General features: G+C 49.6%; 1 protein-coding gene across 1 annotated transcript in view; it reads left to right on the top strand.

The window, feature by feature from the left end:
• Sog (chordin short gastrulation) overlaps positions 1–11,649 on the top strand; it is a 327,634-nt gene that overhangs the window by 117,751 nt on the left and 198,234 nt on the right. The gene's annotated exons all lie outside the window — the stretch shown is intronic.

Here is an 11,649-nt window from a genome sequence, read left to right on the forward strand (position 1 = left end):
CATATGAGAAAGTGTTGAATATACTCCTAAAGTTCAGCGCAAAACTGACGGCCAGCTTGATTTTGGGGTCGATGCGCTAACAATCCGCAACCTCCTGCCACTGGATCATGCATACATATATGTGCTTGCACTACGATGGTTCTCTGACATTCGCATCCAACCGTATATATTTTTTGACCCATACTGAACCCGGAGGCAAAACGTTTTACCAAAATGAAAACTGACACATGACCCGCCGCGGTGGCTCAGTGGCTAAGGCGTTGCGCTGCTGAGCACGAGGTCGCGGGTTCGATTCCCGGCCGCGGCGGCCGCTTTTCTGATGGAGGCGAAAAGCAAAAACGCCCGTGTGTACGAGATTTCGGCGCACGATAAAGATCCCCAGGTGGTCAAAATTAATCCGGAGCCCTCCACTACGGCGCGCCTCATCGCCTGCGTTGCGTCGGCGCGTTAAACCCCACAATCAATCAATCAATCAAAACTGACACATGACTACCGGTCCATTGTTGTAATACACCATGTTTTGCGGTGCTTACTCCTGTAATCTGGGTCCTGCTGTACACGCTCGCTTATTTTGCGTTTATATGTATGGGTTACCTGGCTTTCTCTGACAATTATCTTGAAAGCATTCGCTGTGGAACTACCCCTTAAGATGGCTGCAAGTTACACGAAGCCAGGCGGAAAGTTGTAGGCAAGGTAACGCCCAAGCACCGCATTCAGTCACGGAATGTAGTGGCGTGCCTCGATCGCTGGCCCGTACTCTAAATGGGTGCCCTCCTCGCGGCCGATGTAAGCGCGGAGAGGCCGCCAGTGGTTGTAAAAGCTCCCAGTGGCGATGGCGTGCGCTGCGAGTTTAGCGAACGCTGATTGCTCCCTATGGCAGCCGCTGCAGGGGAAGGCGTGGCGGTGGGCGGCCGGCCAAAGTAGCGTACTCATTCGTGACCCAGGTGAGCGTTGCGGGCTTAGAAACACGGCTCGCGTAACGAGGGGGCAGTATTGCCCGAGCGCCACGTACCTTCTGTACAACAGGGCAAGTAGAGGACGTCTCGGTCAAATAGGGGTTGGCACAGTGAAGCTGCGGACTTTTGAGGAGTCAGATCTAAGAGGGCTGGCGCAGTTACGTAGTTTGGTGGGATCGATGGCTCGGTTCGAAAAGCTACAAAAAAGGAGATTCTAAGCCTTGTTAGTAGGTTGTTCCATGCCAGCGCCAACCAATCTATGAAAGAGAAAGCATTACTTGGCCTCGCTTGCGAAAATATGGTTATTTCGGGTTCGGCACAAACGTACATCACGAGTAAACTTGCGGGTGTGGTTTCTTAAATAGTTGGCAGCATTTGTAGCAGTGTGAGTTACGTTGTTAGTACCGTCCCTCTCACATACCTTTCGTTTATGCCCCTCTTCCAATCTCTCTCTCTCTCTCTCTCTCTCTCTCTCTCTCTCTCTCTCTCTCTCTCTCTCTCTCTCTGGAGCCACGCTCGCGGCTTTGCAGTGAAACGTGGGTCATGGGCTACCGATAAGAAAAAAAAAAAAAAACAGCATTAGTCGTATTCCCCATTTGCACCACAAATGGCGGTCGACTGTGGTCCGGGGTTGATTCGGTGGTGGCCCATGCATTCCTATCACCCTTATAACGCAAATACTGCCCGCAGAATAGTTGAAACATGGAGGAACATTCGCCGCGCTTTCCGGTTAGTTCCGTGCATGGTCAACCCAACAACGATCATTAGTTTATCGTTCTCATGCTCTCTTGTGTGAGAGATTTGTAAACCGCACCCGTTCTTCGAACTTTCTCCTGGGCAAATTCAAATGATTTCTCAAAACCGGGCGCAGAGAATAGAAGCTCACCCGAGCCTTCCGAGGGCTTAAACTCCACTCGCCATTTCCGGCGGCAAACAGCTTTAAGATTACGTCCATATGGTCTTCCTAACATGAGTGAACATTGTTTTTTTCAAGTGCATTCAAAGTGTTCTTCACGGTATGCTGCAGAAAGAAGCTGGTCGGGTTTAAAAAAAGACATAACCCAATCGGGTGTCGACTTCGAGGCGACGTCTGTGATGACATTGGGGTTTTCTACGGGCATCAGCCGGGCCGTCTTCGCTCTCCTGATTGCCCGAACAGCAGCTGCCACGGTCTCCAAACCGGCATGGAACTGCGAAGACGGAGAACAAACACAGGTGCTGCGCCGTTCGTTCTCACGTTAGCGCCCAGACAGCGCGCCTCTTCGCTGATGAGTCCGGCACGGTGAGGCATCTTGCGTTGCGTTCGGCGTCACGCGGTCTTCGTTTCTTCGCTTGTGGCGACAGCCCGTCTGCTTTGTCCTGCAGAGCACACAGTACGCTTTTTGTTGACCTTCGCGCCACTGGCACCGTGTTCTGTTTCACTAGTTTTCTGGGAAGCTGGAAAAATCATTGGCCTCATTTTTGCTGCCTTCTATCTCTTTCCCTCTTCTTCTGGCCTAACGGTCGCTGTGCGCAGTTGTGAAGACGACGAACCTGAAAGGCAACTGGAGACAGTGAACAAATAACAATGAGTGCTCGGAACTATTAATCATTGCTGACACTTGGAACTTGGGCAGCCGAGGCAAGGAATGTAAACAATTAATCACAGAAGGAGCATTGCAAATAAAACGTAAAATTACAAATGCGTTGCCGAAATTAGCCGGCCGCTTGTTTATGAAATTACTGGGATACTGGTAAACAACACCGCACCGGCGATGACGTCATCCGGACGCTCTGACGTCATGACTACCAACTGCGACACGAATATACTGCGCCCAAGAAGTGCTTGTTTTATTTTTTTGTGTGTGCCTCTGTGGGTTAGGCCATGCTCAGACAACCGACGCAAAAGCACGATCGTGACCAATGGACGTAAAAAAAAAAAAACGGCATTTCACGCAGTTCGGTTGGCTGAGATGTGAAATGACGTCATTCTTTAAAGTTGTTACGACTGTTGCGGCTGCAGTCCGAACCCGGCCTTATATGCGTTTTACGTTCTACGTGCGTTCTGATCGCGTTCTACGCGATTTTGCTGATGGGCACGATTTGTGGAAACAGGGACATTAACAGCTTCTCTGTAAAAAAAATGCGCCCTTGTTCAAAACCTCCGTGTCATCATGGCCAGGCTCTTTTCAGCTGCACTTGCTGCACAGATAGGCGTGCTCCTTCCGGCTGAGCACAATCGACGCCTGACTCACGCATGCGCTGCCTAGTCTTTTAATAAGGATTCTATCATGTCCAAGTTCAACTGCCTTCCCTCCCTCGCTACAATAGCCTGGTCAGCAAACAGAGGCCCGCATGACCATTCACGGCAGTGTATCGACAAATGCGAGGGGGAACCACAACTCAGGGACAGCTCATGTTCCCGGAGCTTCTTGTTTACATAGCGTCCGTTTCGGCCCGCATACGTCTGCCAACACGTAACAAGCAACACGTAAACAACCGATACCTTACGCGGTACGTAATGCGAAGTGTACTTCGCGGGCATATCTGTAGCGTTCGTAAGCAGTGTTGCCACGTATTTTTTCCCCTCTTTTTCTTTGTCGCGCGGTGAAATTTTCCGTATTGAGCTTTTTCCCACTCGCCTGGCTGTCTCTGATTCGGACCATGAGGCTTGCTTGCGCCCCTGGTATGAATTTGCGTCGGATAATGCCGTATTCTTTCTCCATCTATCAGCAAAAGGCTCTCACGGTGGGGATGATTAAAACCCACAACGTCGCGTTGAGTAGCACAATTTCCCACTCTCTGAGCCACCTCGGTGAATTCGACACGGCGGCGTTCATGAGACCGCAAGTATCTTGTCTGTAGCCCAGTGAGAAGTTGTACGCGGGAGAAGTCGTGAGAAGTCGTGAGAAGTTGGAGAGAGAGAGGGAGAGAGAGAGAGAGAGAGAGAGAGAGAGAGAGAGAGAGAGAGAGAGAGAGAGAGAGAGAGAGAGAGAGAGAGAGAGAGAGCTCATTAATGCGAACTAGTGAGGTCAGCCCTGTCCGCGGCAGGGCTCGCTACGCTAGATAGTGATAACTACAGTGATGCGAGGTTAATGTATGACATTGCGGGTACAGCTGTGAGAGGAAACAACATTAGATGCAAGGAAACTCTAAAAACAAAGTTCGGACTGACACAAAGTTTGAAGCAACACGATCGACCCGCAGTGCCTCACTACATGCACCAACACATCTTGGAACATAACAGTCTGAGAGGCTAGCTGGTCTGACATGATTAGAAGGAAGTGCGCCAACAACGGCGCGGACACAAAGGAAAGGCACACCCCTCAGTGCAGCGCGGGGTCTCCCACCTCTTTCCGTCGCGTTGTTAGCGCATTTGCTTCTAATCGCGTCTCAGAAGAGGCGTCTAATGTGCGCGCGAGTGCACCTTTCAAGCGCCACTCGTTCGGGGAACGCGTGACGCGTCTGGCCCGAATCCTGCGCGGCGCCACGGCGACCCGCTACACACCGACGGCGGCGTCATTTTCGAATCGCTTCCGAGCGCACATTCACGCTGCCAGCGAGACAAGGGGGAATGCGACGGCGGACGCGCGTCGCCGGCTGCGCGGCCAAAGGGCAAGCCCGAGTCCCCGTCGTGGTCGCCGCCGTCACCAGACGCAAGTGGCGGCGGCGGAGCGCCAGCCCCGCCGACGCCGGCCCCGAAGCGCGCCGAAATAGACGGCCGCCTCTCCTGTTGCCGGCGCACGCTATGCGGGACGCGCAAAAATAACGCCGCCGCGCTGGCGCGGTCTCGACCCCGACGTCGTCGACGACGACTCTTCTTCTTTCTTGGCTCGTACTCTTATTCGGCGTGGTGGTGCGTGGTGGCCGTCTATTAAGGAGAAGTCGTGTGCTGCGCGGGCTCGCTCTTTGGTTTGTACACACGCACCTCCTGCGTCTCAATGGAGAGCCGAGCACGGCGTGATTTCCTCGACCCGAGAAAGAAGATTCGCGCGCCCGCCGAATGCCGTGCGGTTGGTAAATAACAAGAGCGTTCCCACTCTAGCTGGAGTACGGCGAATAGTAATTTGCGGCACTGATCGTATGCTTCACTCTAAGCTAACGTAACACGAGAGAGGTTTTTTATTCGTGTTTATTAAGGCGGAGATGGCCTTTCTTTCCATGCATAGTGATCACGTCAAAGGAACTTAAATCGCGCTTTACTGCTAAAAATATTCTTTGAAAGCGAATAACTTCATTACGCTTACCAATTTAGGAATAATTTTTCAGCGTAGGCTGATAATGACTAATTTTTTTTTTCGAATAATAGAGTGCTGCAAAAAAACCCAACATTCGGTGAGCACGGGGAATAGGCCACGCGCGTTGCGTTGGAAACTACAGTGCAAGGGATTCTTTTCTGCAGGTTAGTGGTCGGCAAACGTAGGCCTATCTTTTCTTAAATAAAGTACGAACAACGAGCTGGGTGTGGCGTTCAATAGCTACGTAGCCGGAATGAAGAGGTGGCCTAATTTACTGGCTATCCTTTCGACGCCAGGGACTCGACTTCGCCAACACAGCACTCGGGAAACGCTGCACTTGGAAAGCGGTAGTTCGAGCAGCAATCGTTGCAGCCACACAGCAGCGCTCTCATATTCGTGGCCGGTCTAAGCTGGCGTGTCTACACCTTGCCTGATTGTAGCGTAGTAGTTGAACAGCCACGCAGGGCTGTTCGGGCATAGCGTGACGGCGTGGTTGGTAGACCATCATAGCGTGTACCGTGTGGCACGAGTTGGCGTCTTCCCGTTTGGGCAATCTCATGACTCCACATTCTGCGGCTCTACGGTCTGATTGCCTCCTTGCATGCATTGATGAGTGGCGAATGAGAGCGGTCATGTTTACTTAACTTGTCTCAAATGTAAACCACTGTGAAGCGCAGCAAAAACTGTACCATCCCTTCCCAAACAACATCGAGAGAAGCGCGAAACTTTTCTCACATCAAAGCTGCGTGAAAACCTTCACTAAAAGTCTGTTCATTCCTCGCTGAAAGTACGTCGAGCCTTGTAAGATACAAATGGTAACCGAAGAACGAAGCCATGCGGCGATTTTTCGCGCACTAAGTAAACGCATCTACGAGCGATCTAAATGCATATCGATACATGGTTTATAAGATAAAGGTGTATTATATATATGACATTCCTTCTTCACGATCGATTCGCGTATTGTCTTATGTTGAACCGTACCTTATTCGCGATTTCCTAGTAACCGTTTTGAACCAGTGGACGCCCGAATTTACGCACGCGCCGTGTGTCCAGAGATTTTAATTTATCGGAGTTTTTCGATCGATGAACTGGTCTAAGGGGAAATGCATACAGTAATTTCGCGCGTATAACCCGACCCTGCAAATAACCGCACCCCGACTTACAGCCCTGCGGGAAAGAAAACAAAATCCTCGCGTACTGCCCGCACATTTGATACACGAAAAGCTGCACCAAAGGTACGGTTCCAGCAACACATCACTTACTATGTAGACAGGAAAAGCGTATATTTAGAAAAAAGCGTATACTGGAAGCGACAGAAAAAGTGCAGAATCAAACTTCAGGAGAGATTGTGGAAGCGTATTATATTTGTAGGTACAGAGACTAGTGTGTAAGCCACCAACCAGTGGCACTTTTGGACAAAGAAATGTCGCTACTATCATCTTGCTTCCAATGTCCGGAGCACGACACGTGTGTGCTGTGTGCGCTGCAGAGAATTGTTTGTGGTGATGTTGCGCAGATTCATGGTTTTATAGGTCTTTCGTCGAACTAATAAAATTCAGTTGTTAGAGTCCGCTCGTCCGTGTTTTTTTTCTTCCTTGTCTGCGTATGGTTAGCGCAATCGCTGCCATGGAAGGCTTAGTCAGTGTTACTGTATAGGAGCTTGACGGCAAAACGCGCGTTGCCGTGAAGCTGCACCAAGGGACAAACTCCGCGCATTATCCGCACCCCTACTTTGCCACCAAAATTTTCGCATTTTTGGTGCGCGTTATACGCACGAAAATGCGGTAATGTTTTTTACAAGACGCCATCGGTCCCACTAAAAAAACTTTCGCTTTAAGAAGAACTAGACGAAGGACGTGGCAGCCACGGACAGGCGCTGCAGCACATTGCGGTCCCAAACTGAGCACATGTTGCACGCAGTCCTGATGGGCGATGTTACCGTCAGTGAAGACATTGTCATTTGGATCAAGTGGCGTCTCGGGACGACTCAACTGTTTGCAAGTCTCGCCCGTCTTCGTACTTCCTTCGCCGGAGACAGCTACCACCAGACGTGTCTGCGCTATTCCGCGGATTCATCCCTACGGTCAACCCTAGGGCATGTATACGGGCGGGATGTGGGAACAGCAAAGACGTTTTTACCGTGATTTTTTCTACAACCAGGTGCGAGGTCGGCGTGCTTCTTCTTTTGTCAAGGAAAGCAGATGGCGCGAATACAACACCGAAGGTATGTGGCGAAGGACCCTTTGGGCTTCGGTTGAGTCGTCCCAAGACGCCACTTGCTTCGAATGGAAATGTCTTCACTGATGGCAGTATCACCTTTCCCGACTACGTGCGACATACGCTCATCTTCGGACCGAGGTGTGCTGCAGCGCCTGTCCTTGTCTATCACGGGATTCACCCGGTGTTTTTTTGCTGCGCTTAACGGTGGTTTATCACGGAGCACCAACTGGCTCGTACCAAAAACGTATTCGCACTCAATTCCAGATGAATGATTTCAGCATGAAATACCTTCACAGCAGCGCCCAACCGTCCTTCAAATTTTTATGCGAGCGTGCGTAGGCACCTGTAGCAAGTATCTGAAAAATACAAAGTGCTTTCAGTTTCCAAGTTCACGGGCTCAAACTCACACCACCTCGACGCTTCGTAAGCGGGAAGCATAACCACTCAGTTCCGATTTCTTGCTGATTAGGAGTTATGAAAGCGTGTTTCGGCGTAACTTAACAAGATGTGTGGGTTCGAGCTTGCGGGTATCCTACGTCTGAATTTTTTTCGCGCGTAAAGGAGTTTATTGGGGCTTGGTATACGCACAATTTGTGGTCTGTTGTAGTGTCTGGGAAGCGGTGGTAAAAAAATAGAATGTTTAGATTGTTGTCGAAAAAAAAAAGTTTAGCGCAAAGAAGGCATGGACGGGAGCCGTCCTTTGAAGTATGAATCAACTTGCCCAACAACACGTTTCATAGATCGTTGCTCTTTAGCGTTTCGCGCATTTTACAACGAATGGCTGCGGTAACCCAGAAAACTCAGCTCCTATCACATCGACCGTCACACGAGTTCATTGAACTCACCGACGGTTGAGTAGACGGATTCAGGATTCGCTGATAATCGGCGCATACCTCCGTGAGCCTGGTCTATGTACATGCACGTACGCACACGTAAACACACGCCACAATGCATGCGAAAACGTAATTCACCAGCACGACCGAAAGAGCAACACGAAAACGTGGGCAACCGGGTTTTTCTGCGCATTGGTTATGTCCTTTGTTTTGAAGACGCGAGTGTTTTATTTTTTGGTATGAAGACGTGAAAATTGCGAAGACGTGATAGCGCCGACATGTGCGGAGCACGGCGGTGTTTTGGCACCTAAAAATTTTGAATTTTATCGAGATATGACGGTCAAAATTATGCTTTTTATTCGGAATATCTTCCAATTCCCTGGTATACCGCGTTTTAGCTTCGCGTTATCGAGCGATTTCTTACATTGATTTGCATGTAAAATTAACGGGACTGGAGGAAGAGGAGGATAAACATCTTTATTTTGGGAAAAAGTTGCGTGGACCTTTCAGCAGGTGAAGTCCTCAGTCCAAGAACCCATTTGCCTTGCCAGCCGCTACAGCCCGCTCCATCAGCCGAAGCTGGTCGGACAGGCATGAGCTGGACAGGGCGCGCCTCCCGAGCACGGGAGAGTTGTAAGGATTTGGCTTGGGGAGAGGGTGGGAGAGGCATCCACCAACCATGTGGAAAAGAGTGCAGTCTGCTGCACAAAAGGGGCAGCTAGGGGACGTAATTTGTTCGGAGTAGTGGCAGACGCTTTTTGGGTGTGGAAAGGTGTTTGTTTGCAAGGAACGGTAGTGGTGTGCCTGCTCGATAGATAGGTGTCGGAGGGGTGGGGGAAGGGTGCGTCGGGCCAGGCGTAAATGTTGGGTCATTTCTGTGTATGCCAGAAGAGGAGTGAATCTCTCCGAGGCGGTGTCTTCACTCCTCGTGCGGCCTGTCATTTCTCACATCGCTTCAAATTAACCTACAATTCCAATTACGTGACTTCAAAGTATCGACTGTCGACTTTATAATTATTTTATCTATGGCATTACGCGTAAGGCTACAAGGGAGGCGACTCTTCTTCTCTATACACCATTGACTGGTAGCGTAGTGGAGGCCGACAAAAGTACTAGGAACCAGTCGGCCCAGCGGTGCCTGAGGCAATGTAAAAACACGTCTTCTCAGATCGGTATCGTCGTTAAGCAAGCGCGCGGGGGAGGCGCAAGCATAGGTTGTGCAAGTTTGGGCCAATTGAATGCGTATCGATTGCTGTCTGAGCGTTTCTGTGAAAGACCTTACGGCAACCCGACCCTATAGCGCCTCTAGAACGGACCGGTTGTGAGCTCTATTAAAGGCGCCCGTTAACCAAATCAGCAATACCGACCTCTCTCACGTCAACTGCAACCAGCCACAGCAATTAAACGCGGTTAGCGGTCTTTAATTAGAGCAATATTGTCTAAATGTAACTGATTGCACAGTGACGTTATTAGAGTTCTGGTTTGGCCATTTAAGACTGTGCGTGAGCGTCCTATGTTCTCTACCTGAAATGCCAAAGAGAGCCTCGCTTTCATTTGCCGCACAATTGTTACCCTAAGGCAGAGAAAGTGTTCTATCAATGGAGACTACTCACGGCAGTAGCACTAAAAAAAAAACATTTAATTTTAAGAACTGCTCCGTTATTTAAAAAAAAAACAGGTATTTTGTATGCTTCTCGCTCAATTTAGCAGAGCCCGCCGAGCTCTGGGGAAGCATTAGAACGCAACTCGGCGGTAATTCCATTTTTTCGGGCGCCTGTGCGGCGGAAATGGCCAGCAGGTAATTCCGAGTTCGGCAGACTCTTGCGATCTTAGAAATGCAGAGCCATAGACAAAACAAAAGAAGAAAGAAAATCAGAGGAATGGGGACGAACGAAGGCTAGAGTTGCCTGCGTCAACGGAAAAAGCTGATTTATCCCTGATTTACGGTCTAGTTTTGGAGGCACCTCCGCTACTCTTCGTTGTTTTATTATTTCAAGCGTTTGTTCGTGATTGCATAGGGCCCTCGAATGGCCGTGGAGAAGGATGCCAAAGTGAACGCTCTGGTAACTCCATCTCACCTCGGCTTCAATCTACGCTTTGTTGAGAAAAATAAAAGGGGGCAGAAAGGGGGGGGGGGGGTGAAGGGTGAAGTCACAAATGTTGCAGCGTGTTTCCGTGCGCTGGTCTTTTTTAACCCCCCCCCCCCCCTTCCTGTTACCCTTATTCAAGCAGGGAAAGCCTCTAAAAGTAAAAAAAAAAAGAGATAAATTGCTTGTATTCCATTCACTTCTAAGTTCGCTTAACCTTTGTTTGATTACTTTATTATTATTTTGTAAAATTTACTTCCGGAGGACCGCTTTCGCGCTTTCCAGACGCAAAAGTGACAGGGTGCGAGGCCAAACGCGGCCAAGCCACGTTCGCCCCGAGCGCGACAGGCGTGTGCATATATAATATGTATGCAAATCGGAATTTCAAAAGCGCCCGACGTGCCACCGCGTTGATCCGAGGTTAACTTAGAGAGAAAAAATGAAAAACGATGAAAAAAAAAAAAGACGCGAATGTTGTTCGAAACAAAAAAAAAAAAAAAGCGGGAGAGAAGAAGTGTGGGAATTGAAATGAAAGCAAGGCCGCCGCCGCCGTCCAGGCAAACAAAATGAGGTGGCAAACACGGTTCGCGTTTCTCCTCGGGTGGTGGTGGTCGTCGTCTTTGTGTGTGTGTACCAGCGCAGAAATGGTGAATTGAAGATGAGTTCCCCGGGCTGCTGGGGTATACGCGGTAAAACAGCCGGCCACGCCCGCTTGCGCACTCAGGAGGGAAATCGCAATTCACGCTCGGCTTGGCTTGACTTGTCTTTTGTTCATTATTATTGTACTTGTGCGCCGTGTTTCCTATTTCTATTTCCGGAAAAATTCGCCCCCCCCCCCCCTTTTTTTTTGTGTGCGCATCTGAAAATGTAATTTTCTGGGGCAGTTGTGATCATTCGAGTGAACGTTCTTTGTTTATTTTGGGTGTTCGAAATTGGCCTTAGTATAGTTTGGGGTACCCGATTAGGGGAAGTTAATACTGTGTCGTGCTTAAAAATGAGGTATGGCGGTGACGGGGACTGGTGCATTTGTAATCAGCAAAATTCGAAGTAGCGCCAACAAACAGGACAAGAAAGGACAACACGTCGTGTTGCTGTCTTGCCTTTTTTTGTCCTGCTTGTTAGCGCTTTATCGAACTGAGTGGTATTTCTCCCGTTTAAACCAAAGGGATGAACCAGGTATATTAGGGCATCGTGCTGCCGTCGCGGTAGCAGTTTGCGAAGCAACCATATATAATATAGCAGTAAGATGCAACGTAAGAGTGGACGTACTTATTTGCAGAATTCCGCGACCAAAAAAGCAAGTACGAGAAGTAGGGAGAACGTGCGGATATTGTTG

This window comes from Haemaphysalis longicornis, unplaced genomic scaffold (genome assembly GCF_048455015.1).
Source record: "Haemaphysalis longicornis isolate Haplotype H1 unplaced genomic scaffold, Haemaphysalis longicornis Haplotype H1 scaffold_7, whole genome shotgun sequence".
In the NCBI taxonomy this organism is placed as follows: domain Eukaryota; kingdom Metazoa; phylum Arthropoda; class Arachnida; order Ixodida; family Ixodidae; genus Haemaphysalis; species Haemaphysalis longicornis.